General features: G+C 37.7%; 1 pseudogene; it reads right to left on the reverse strand.

Annotated features, from left to right (window-relative positions):
- The window catches only part of LOC140515795 (olfactory receptor 5W2-like), a 32,827-nt pseudogene extending 23,768 nt beyond the window's left edge, over positions 1-9,059 (reverse strand).
- Between the last annotated feature and the right edge of the window lie 1,925 nt (positions 9,060-10,984).

Below are 10,984 nucleotides of genomic sequence, written 5' to 3' on the forward strand. Positions count from 1 at the left end.
GTCTCCTACATTCATCATCTTCCCCTTACCAATTGTAATTTTTAAACAATTATCTTCTTTTTTATTATTATTTTATTTGTTTTCAGTGTTCTACAATCACTTTCAAATACCTTAAATTTTTCCCCTCCCTCCCCCTTCTTCCCCCGTCCCTTTCCCATCACTCCCCAAGATGGCATACAATTTTATATAGCTTATACACATACATTCTTACTAAACACAATTTGACCTTAGTCATATTGCACAGAAGAATTAAAATGAATGGGAGAAATCATAACACAATCCAAAACGTAATACTAAAGAAAATTATCTGCTGTATACTGCGATCAAACTTCGTAGTTCTTTCTCTGGATGTGGAAGGCATTATGTCTTAAGAGCCTACCGAGAATTTTTGAGTCCTTGTATTGCGATGAAGTTCTAAGTCTGCCAGAAAAAATCCTCACACACTGTGTTTGTTGCTGTGTACAAAGTTCTCCTGGTTCTGCTCCTTTCTCTCAGCATCAGTTCAAATAAGTCTTTAGAGGCCTCTCTGAAGTCTTCCTGTTCATCATTTCTTACAGCACATTAGTATTCTATTACATTCATATGCCACAATTGATTCGGCCATTCCCCAATTGATGGACATCTCCTTGACTTTCAGTTTTTGCCCACCACAAAGTGTTCTGTTGTAAATATTTTTGTACATGTGGGACCTTTTCCCAATTTTATGATGTCTTGGGGATAGAGTCCTAGAAAGTGGTATTGCTGGGTCAAAGGGTATGCACATTTTCTAGCCTTTTAGATGTAATTCAAAATTGCGCTCCAGAGTGGCTGGATCAGCTCACAGCTCCACCGACAATTAACTAGTTTTTCAACTCTCTCACATCTCCAAAATTTATCATCATGCTGTTTTGTCATGTTAGCCAATCTGATAGGTGTGATGTGTTATCTCAGAGTTGTTTTGATTTGCATCTCCCTAATCAATAGTGATGTAGAGGATTTTTTTTCATATGACTATAAGGAGATTCGATGTCTTCCTCTGAAAATTGCCTGTTGATATCATTTGACCATTTTATCTATTGGGAAATTCCTTGTATTCTTGTACATTTGTCTCAGTTCTCTATATATTTTAAAAATGAGACCTTATCACAGACACTAGTTGCAAAAATTCTTTCCAGCTTTTCCGATTCTCTCCTAATCTTGGTTGCATTGGGTTTGTTTGTGCAAAAACTTTTCAATTTAATGTAATTAAAATTACCCATTTTACATTTCATAATATTTCCTATGTCTCGTTTAGTCAAAAAATTTTCCCTCATCAATAAATCTGATAAGTACGCTATTCTTTGCTTCACTAATTTGTTTATAGCATCAGTCTTTATACCTAGATTATGTACTCATTTGAATTTTGTTCTTGTGTGCAGTGTCAGGCACTGGTTTATGTCTAGCTTCCGCCATACTGTTATCTAGGTTTCCCAGCAAGTTTTGTCGAACAGTGAGTTCTTATCCCAGAAGCTGTGGTCCTAGGGTTTATCAAGCAGGAGACTGCTATATAAATTGACTATTGTTTCTTGGGTACCTAACATATTTGACTGGTCTACCTTTCTGTTTCTTAGCCAGAATCAAGTAGTTTTGAAAAATGCTGCTTTATAATACAATTTGAGATCTGATAGAGGTAGGCCACCATCCCTAGCGTTTCTTTTCATTACTTCCATTGATGTTCTGGACCTTTCACATTTTCAGGTGAATTTTGATATTATTTTGTGTAGCTCTACAGGTTAATTATCTGATAATTTGATTGGTATTGTATTGAATAACAAAAATAGTTTAGGTGGAATTTTCATTTTTATTTTTTTTCCTCTTCATAATTTTTTTCTTTTACTTAATTTATTTATTTAACTTTTAACATTCATTTTCACAAAATTTTGGGTTCCACATTTTCTCCCCCTTTTCCCCCTCCCCCACCCCAAAACACCAAGCATTCTAATGGCCCCTATCACCAATCTGCCCTCTCTTCTATCATCCATCTCTGCCCTTGTTTCCATCTTCTCTTTTGTCCTGTAAGGCCAAATAACTTTCTATACCCCTTTACCTATATTTCTTATTTCCTAGTGGCAAGAACAGTACTCTACAGTTGTTCCTGAAACTTTGAGTGCCAACTTCATTACTTCCCGGCCTCCCCACCCCTTCCCTTTGGAAGGGAAGCAATTCAATGTAGGCTAAAGCTGTGTAGTTTTGCAAACGACTTCCATAATAGTCGTGTTGTATAAGACTAACTATATTTCCCTCCATCCTATCCTGCTCCCCATGACTTCTATTCCGTCTTTTGATCCTGTCCCTCCCCATGAGTGTCGACCTCAAATTGCTCCCTCCTCCCCATGCCCTCCCTTCCATCATCCCCCCCCACCCTGCTTATCCCCTTATCCCCCACTTTCCTGTACTGTAAGATAGGTTTTCATATTAAATGAGTGTGCATTTTATTCCTTCCTTTAGTGGAATGTGATGAGAGTAAACTTCATGTTTTTCTCTCACCTCCCCTCTTTATTCCTCCACTAATAAGTCTTTGGCTTGCCTCTTTTATGAGAGATAATTTGCCCCATTCCATTTCTCCCTTTCTCCTCCCAATATATTTCCCTCTCACTGCTTGATTTCATTTTTTTAAGATATGATCCCATCATCTTCAATTCACTCTGTGCACTCTGTCTCTATGTGTGTGTGCGTGTGAGTGTGCATGTGTGTGTGTGTGTAATCCCACCCAGTACCCAGACGCTTAATAGTTTCAAGAGTTATAAATATTGTCTTTCCATGTAGGAATGTAAACAGTTCAACTTTAGTAAGTCCCTTATGACTTCTCTTTGCTGTTTACCTTTTCATGCTTCTCTTCATTCTTGTGTTTGAAAGTCAAATTTTCTTTTCAGCTCTGGTCTTTTCATCAAGAATGCTTGAAAGTCCTTTATTTCATTGAAAGACCAGTTTTTCCCCTGAAGTATTATACTCAGTTTTGCTGGGTAGGTGATTCTTGGTTTTAGTCCTAGTTCCTTTGACTTCTGGAATATCATATTCCATGCCCTTTGATCCTTTAATGTAGAAGCTGCTGGATCCTGTGTTATCCTGATTGTATTTCCACAATACTTGAATTGTTTCTTTCTAGCTGCTTGCAATATTTTCTCCTTGACCTGGGAACTCTGGAATTTGGCCACAATGTTCCTAGGAGTTTCTCTTTTCGGAACTCTTTTAGACGCTGTTCTGTGGATTCCTTGAATATTTATTTTGTCCTCTGGTTCTATAATCTAAGGGCAGTTTTCCTTGATAATTTCATGAAAGATGATGTCTAAGCTCTTTTTTTGATCATGGCTTTCAGGTAGTCCCATAATTTTAAAATTGTCTCTCCTGGATCTATTTTCCAGGTCAGTTGTTTTTCCAATGAGATATTTCACATTATCTTCCATTTTTTCATTCTTTTGTTTTTGTTTGGTGATTTCTTGATTTCTCATAAAGTCATTAGCCTCCATCTGTTCCATTCTAATTTTGAAAGAACTATTTTCTTCAGTGAGCTTCTGAATCTCCTTTTCCATTTGGCTAATTCTGCTTTTGAAAGCATTCTTGCCCTCATTGGCTTTTTGAACCTCTTTTGCCAATTGAGCTAGGCTATTTTCCAAGGTGTTGCTTTCTTCAGCATTTTTTTGGGTCTCCTTTAGCAGGGTGTTTACTTGTTTTTCATCCTTTGCGTGCATGTCTCTCATTTGTCTTCCCAGTTTTTCCTCCACCTCTCTAACTTGATTTTCTAAATCCTTTTTGAGCTCTTCCATGGCCTGAGCCCATTGAGTGGGCTGGGATACAGAAGCCTTGACTTCTGTGTCTTTCCCTGATGGTAAGCATTGTTCTTCCTCATCAGAAAGGAAGGGAGGAAATGCCTGTTCACCAAGAAAGTAACCTCTATAGTCTTATTTTTTTTTCCCTTTTCTGGGCATTTTCCCAGCCAGTGACTTGACTTCTGAGTATTCTCTTCACACCCACTTTTCCTCCAGATCTGCCAGCCAGCGCTTGGGGTCTGAGATTGAAATGCTGCTTTCCAGCTTCAGGGCTTTGGGCGGGGGCAGGGCTGCTATTCAATGTGAGATTAAGTTCAGGTGGTCAGGTGGGGCCAGGGCCTCCACAAGTGGCTCACTTCCCTCAGGGAGTTTATGCAGAGACCTTTAACAATGGCTCTGGGCTCCTGCCTGCTTGGGGAGCCCTGGTCTGCTCCCGGTTCTGCTGTTGCCTCCTGAGGGCGCCTGAGTTATGGGGGCACCCCACTCCCCTCTCGACCCACCAAAGAAACCCTCTCACCTATCCCTGTCACCTGTGGGTGGAGGGACCAGCACAGCCAGTGGAGATTCTGTCCTTGAAGCCTGCTCGGATCTGCTCCACTAGGCACCGCGCATCCAAGGCAGGGCTGGGTTCGGCTCCGGGTCCGCAGGGTGAAGGACCTTTTGCGAGAGGTTTTCAGGGCTCTCTGGAATAGAAATCTTGTCTGCTCCATTGTTCTGTGGCTTCTGCTGCTCCAGAACTTGTTGGGAGTTCTTTTTTACAGATATTTTATGGGCTGTGGGTTTGGAGCTAGCGTATGTGTGTCTTTCTACTCTGCCATCTTGGCTCCACCCCCTTTCATTTTTATTGTATTGGCTCAGCCTACACACTAGCAACTGATTTTTTTTCCTCTTACTTACAATCTGACTTTATTTGTGTGAAAAATGTTTTGTAATTGTGTTCATATAGTCCCAGGGCTTGTTTTGGCAGGCAGACTCCCAAATATTTTATATTATCTACCATAATTTTAAATGGGGTTTCTCTTTCTACCTCTTGCTATTGGGCTTTGTTAGTAATATATAGACATGCAGAAGATTTGTGTGGGTTTATTTTGAAACTCGAAACTTTGTCAAAGTTATTTAATATTTCATGTAGTTTTTTACTTGATTCTCTGGGATTCTCTAAGTATAGTGTCATATCATCTGCAAAGAGTAAAACCTTAGTTTTTTTTCTTTGGCTAATCTAATTCCTTCCATTTCTGTTTCCTCTCTTATGGCTACAGTTAGCATTTCTAGTACCATAGTGAACAGTAGTGATGATAATGGACGTCCTTCTTTCACCCCTGATCTTATTGAAAATGCATCTAGCTTATCCTCATTGCATATAATGCTTGTTAAAGGTTTTGGGTAGTTAAAGCTTATTATTTTATGGAATGTTCCATTTATCTTTATGTTCCTTAGTGTATTCAATAGGAATTTTTGATGTATTTTGTCAAAAGCTATTTTTGCATCTGCTGAGATAATCATGTGGTTTATGTTAGCTTTGTTGTTGACATGCTCAATAATATTAATAACTTTCCTGATATTGAAGCAGCCCTGTATTCCTGATATAAATCCAATCTGAGCATAATGTATTATTTTCGTGTTTAGCTACTGTATTCTTTTTTCTAAAATGCTTTTTAAAATTTTTGCATCTGTATCCATTAGAGAAATTCGTCTACAATATTCTTTCTCTGTTTTGGGTCTTCCTGGTTTGAGTATCAAAATCATATTTGGATCATAAAAAGATTTTGGGAGTGCTCCGTTTTCCCAAATAGATTATATTGTTTTGAAATTAACTGTTCTTTAATTGTTTGATTGAATTCACTTTTGAATTCATCTGGCCCTGAAGATTTTTTCCTAGGGAGTACATTGATAGTTTGTTCAATTTCTTTTTCTGAGGTGGGGTTATTTAAGCATTCAACTTCCTCTTCTGTTAGTCTGGGCAATGTGTATCTTTTAAAATAAACATCCATCTCTTTCAAATTCTCCAATTTATGGGCACACATTTGGCAAAGTAGTTTTTTTATTGTTTTAATTTCCTCCTCATTGAAGGTGAGTTCACCCTTTTCCTTCTTGATATTGGTAATTTTGTTTCCTTCTTGCTTTTTTTTAATCAAATTGACCAAATGTTTATGAATTTTATTGGTGTTTCATAAAACCACCTCCTAATTTTATTTATTGGTTCAATAGTTTTCTTAATTTTATTTTTATTAATCTCTCCTTTGGTATTCAATATTTCTTATTTGGTATTTATTTGGGGATTTTCAATTTGTTCTGTTTCGAGCTTTTTCAGCTGCGTGCCCAATTTGTTGATATCCTCTTTCTTTATTTTATTCATGTAGGCACTCAAAGATATAAAACTTCCCCTAAGAACTGCTTTTCCAGTATTCCACAAAATTTCGTATAATTCTCTTGAATGAAGTTGTTGATCGTTTCTACAATTTGTTGTTTAACCCAATCATTCTTTAGGATTAGATTATTTAGTTTCCAATTAATTTTTTGTTTATCATTCCATGGCCTTTTATTACATATAATTTTTATTGTATTAGGATCCAAGAAGGATGCATTGACAGTCTCTGCCTTATTGCACTGGATTGTGAGGCTTTCGTGCCCTAGAACATGGTCAATTTTTGTATATGTGTCACGTACCACTGAGGAAAAGGTATATTTCTTTCTAGCCCCATTCAGTTTTCTCCAGACATCTATCGTATCTACCTTATCCAGAGTTCTATTCACCTCCTGAATTTCTTTCTTGCTTATTTTGAGGTTAGATTTATCAAGTTCATATAGTGCGAGGTTGATGTCCAATATTAGTATAGTTTTGCTGTCTATTTCTTCCTGTAACTCCCTTAACTTCTCCTCTTACAATTTGGATGCTGTATCACTTGGAGCATATATGTTTGGTAAGGAAATTGCTTCATTGTTTACAGTGCCTTTTAGCAGGGTATGGTTTCCTTCTTATCTCTTTTGATTATATCTATTTCTGCCTTTGCTTTGTCTGAGATTAGGATTGCTAACCCTGGTTTTTCTATGTCAGCTGAAGCACAATAAGTTCTGCTCCAATCTTTTACCTTTACTCTATGTGTATTTCCCCTTTTCAAATACGTTTCATGTAAACAACGTATTGTTGGGTTATGGTTTTTAATCGATTCTGCTATCCGTCTCCGTTTTATGGGAGAGTTTATCCCATTCATATTCACAGTTATGATTACAATCTGTGTCTTTCCCTCCATCCCTTTACTCCTTGTTTATGCTTCTCGTTCTCCCTTCTCCTTTCCCCTCCACAATGGAGTTTTAATTTTTGACCACTGCCTTCCTTAGTCTTCCCTCCCTTCTTTCAGCCCCTGTCCCTTTTAATCACCTTTTTCCTTACTACTTCTTCCCTCCCCTGTATTTTCCCCTCCCTTTTCTTTCCACCTTCCCCTCCTATTCCCTATAAAGATAGTTGTATTTCTATACTTAACTGAATTTGCTGTACCCTCCTTGAATCCAATCAAATGAGAGTGCCTCTCAAACAATAATCATCTCCCTCCCCTCTTTCCCTCTATTGTAATATAGTTTTATGTCTCTTCCTGTGACAGAATTTATTTTTTTCTGCCTCCTCCTTTTCACATCTCCCATTACAATAGCTTTGCACCCTTAAAACACGTTAGTTATCATCACATCATTTAATTTGTACCCACTTCTTCTACCTACGTATATCCCTTTTACATTCCATAACACAAAGGTAATTCTCAAAATGAGCAAGTATCATCTTCCCTTATAGGGATGTGAACTCTGCCCATATTGTGTAACAAGCATTTTTCCCCTGTTTGCCTTTTTATGACTCTCTTTAGACCTGTGTTTGAAGATCAATTTTTCTATTGAATTCTGGCCTTTTCATCAGGAAGGTCTGGAAATTCCTTATTTAGTTGAATGTCCATCTCCTTGCCTGAAATATTATGCTCAACTTTGCTGGGTAATTAATCCTTGATTATCATCCCAGCTCCTTAGCCTTGTAGAATATCGTATTTCAATTCTTTCTGTCTTTTAATGTAGAAGATTCAAGGTTCTGTGTGATCCTGACTGTAGCTCCTCGATATTTGAATTGTTTCTTTTCTGGATGCCTGAAGTATTTTCTCCTTCACTTGACAGTTCTGGAATTTGACAGTGATATTCCTTGATTCTTTTAGTTTGGGGTCCCTTTCAGCAGGTGAATGATGGATTCTTTTGATGATTATTTTGCCCTCTGGATCTAGGACTTCTGGGCAATTTTCCTTTTTGATTTCTTGTATGATATTGTCCAGGCTATTCTTTTTACCATGGCTTTCTGGTAGACCAATAATTCTTAGATTTTCTCTACTGGATCTACTGTCCAGGTCAGTTGTTTTTTCCAATTATGTAGTTTACATGTTCTTCTGTCTTTTCATTCTTTAGATTCTGTGTGAAGGATTTTTGATGTCTCATAGATTCATCAGCTTCTATTTGCCAGATTCTATTTTTTATCAAATTGTTTTCTTCAGTTGCTGTTGCATCTTCTTTTCCATCTCTCCCATTGTTTCTTTTCAGGAGTTATTTTCACCAGTTAGGTTTTGTACTTCCTTTTCCATTTCTCCAATTTTCCTTTTTATGAGATGTTCTCTTCAATCAATTCTTTTCTTCATATTTTAAAAATCATTGGCCACTTTTTCATCTATTTCTTTGATCTGGGTTTCAAAATCCTTCCTTCCAGAGCTCTTCCAAGAAGGCTCTTTGTGCTTCTGACGAGGTCATATTCCTTTCTGAAGTTTCAGATGGGAGTACAGTCTCAATATTGACCTCTTTGGTGTTTGTGTTTTGGTCCTTGTCCCCATAGAAAGATTCTGTGGTCTTTTCTTTTCTGCTTTGCTTTTTCCTAATGATAATCACCCTTTTCATGACTTTTAAAGTAGATCTCTATGTCTGTCGCACAGGGAGCTCTGTCCCACAGTTCTTGTGCTTAAAACTTGAGGCTTTGTTTGTTGTGGCCTCTGGTTCTTTCATCTAGAAATTACATGCTGCAGCTTATCTGGTGCTGAGCTCTCTGGAGTTTGAAAGCAGAGGCCTGTTAGGTTTTTTTGGGTTTCACCACAGTTACCCTGAAGGTAGCTTGTTAAGTGTGGTGGAGGGGTAGCCTGGATGCCAGAAGCTCCCCTGCTCAGGTTGAGAAAGCTCAGCTTTCTGCATTAGTGTCTTCTCAGTTGCACTGAGGTGCTGAGGCACGCCTGGGGTCCTGATGTTGGCAGTTGTTGCATTCATCCCCCTGGGGTTCAGGATCTTCTCCTGGTTTGTTGAGGTGGGGCTGTCTGGGACAGCTCTGATCCTGCACTGCTCGCCTTTGGCCACAGCAAGAGGAACCCTCCTTAGGATCTTTCTAGCCTCCGTGGCTGAGAGTCCATTTACCCCTTCTGCTGCTCCCACTGTAACAGGATTTTTCCTGAGAAGATAATCTCTAGGCTGGTTAAGGTCAACAAGGAGAGGGAGATAGCAGTTACCCATCACTCCATCACTCCACCATCTTGGCCCCCAGAACGGGAAATCTAGGCAATTGTTTCTTCAGTGAGCTTTTGTAACTTCTTTTTCATATGCCGAATTCAGTTTTTTAAGAAGTTACTTTCTTCAGTAAATATTTGTGCCCCTTTTACTACTTTCCTGATTTTGTTTTTTAAGGTGTTATTTTCAATAATTTTTGCACCTCCTTTACAAGCTTTTGATATTTTTTTCATGATTATCTTTCATTACTCTAATTTATTTTTTCTAGTGTTTTCTTTATCTCTCTTGTTAGGTTTTCAAAATCCTTTAAAAATTCTTCTGGAAGTTCTTTTTGGTCCTGATACCTATGTACAATTTTTACTTTGATTTAATTTTCTTCTCAAGTCGTGTTTTGATCTTTCCTGTCGCAACAGTAGCTTTCTATAGTTAGGTACTTTTTCTTGTTTGCTCATTTTTCTAGCTAATTATTTAATTTTAGTGCTATTTTTAAGTAAGGCTCTTAACCCAAGGTGCAGAAGTCACTCTCCAAAGCTTCAGATTTTCCATGCTGCCATTTTCAAAACTAGATCTAGGTGTCGCTGTAAATATTCAGTTATTGCAAGGTGATATGATCTAAGAAAATATATGGTCACTGCTAGTGAGAATATTTCTGAGTAATGACAAGCACTCTTTTCTACCCTGAAGTAATCCTGCTTCACAGTGACTGCAAACTATATTGTTCTAGTGCTCTTTTTCACTCTGGGACTATAACTAGGCACATGGGGCAATGCAAGGGAGTCCTTCACCCAATGTCACTTACGGGTCCTCTTGAATCTCCTTCTGGCCAGTTGTCGAATGCTCATACCATCTGTTGACTGAGAGCTTCAGACATCACAAACATTCAGTTGCATCAAGGCCTGCTGCTGGCTTGGCATGTCATGGCCTGGGCTAGCAAATCTTTTGCTGGACTGTGCTACACTCAGTCCTCTGCGTGATAGACCCTAGCAGCAGACCTTCTAAATCATCTTAATCTGGAAAATTGTTTCTTCCTACCTTTTGTTGTTTCTACACGCTAGAATTCATTTTGAGTCAAAATTTTAAATATTTTCGTAGGGGAATTTGTAATAGCTCACAAAAGTCTCTGTAATTTTTCTGCAATTTTGGCAAGATCCCAATAATTTCTTTTATTAGCATCTATCAATCTATCTATCTGAGTATCTGTTTTTCTATCTACCTATAATATAGACAATTATAGAGCATATACACATATATACATGTGTGCACACATATGTGCATATGCATGCATGTATGTAACTTGAATGCTATGGTGTTGAATAAGTAAATTGATTTCCGTTGAACTCATTCTTTTGACACTTAATAATATTTTATTTTATTTTCTCAGTTACATGCAAAGTTATTTTTCAACATTTATTTTTGTAAGATTTTTAAGCCCGGAATTTTCCCACTCCCTCCATTTTCACTGCCCTCATCAAGACAGCAAGCAATCTGGTAGACTGTACATGTACAATTATGTTAAACATAGTTCCACATTAGCCATATTGTGAAAGAAGAATTCAAACAAAAAGGAAAAATATTGAGAAAGAAAAACAAAACAAAACAAAACATGGTATGCTTTAATCTGCATTCAGACTCCATAATTCTTTCTCTGGCTGTGGATAGCATTTTCTATCATAAGTTTTTGAAATTATCTT

The sequence above is a fragment of the Notamacropus eugenii genome, chromosome X (assembly GCF_028372415.1).
Source record: "Notamacropus eugenii isolate mMacEug1 chromosome X, mMacEug1.pri_v2, whole genome shotgun sequence".
NCBI lineage: Eukaryota > Metazoa > Chordata > Mammalia > Diprotodontia > Macropodidae > Notamacropus > Notamacropus eugenii.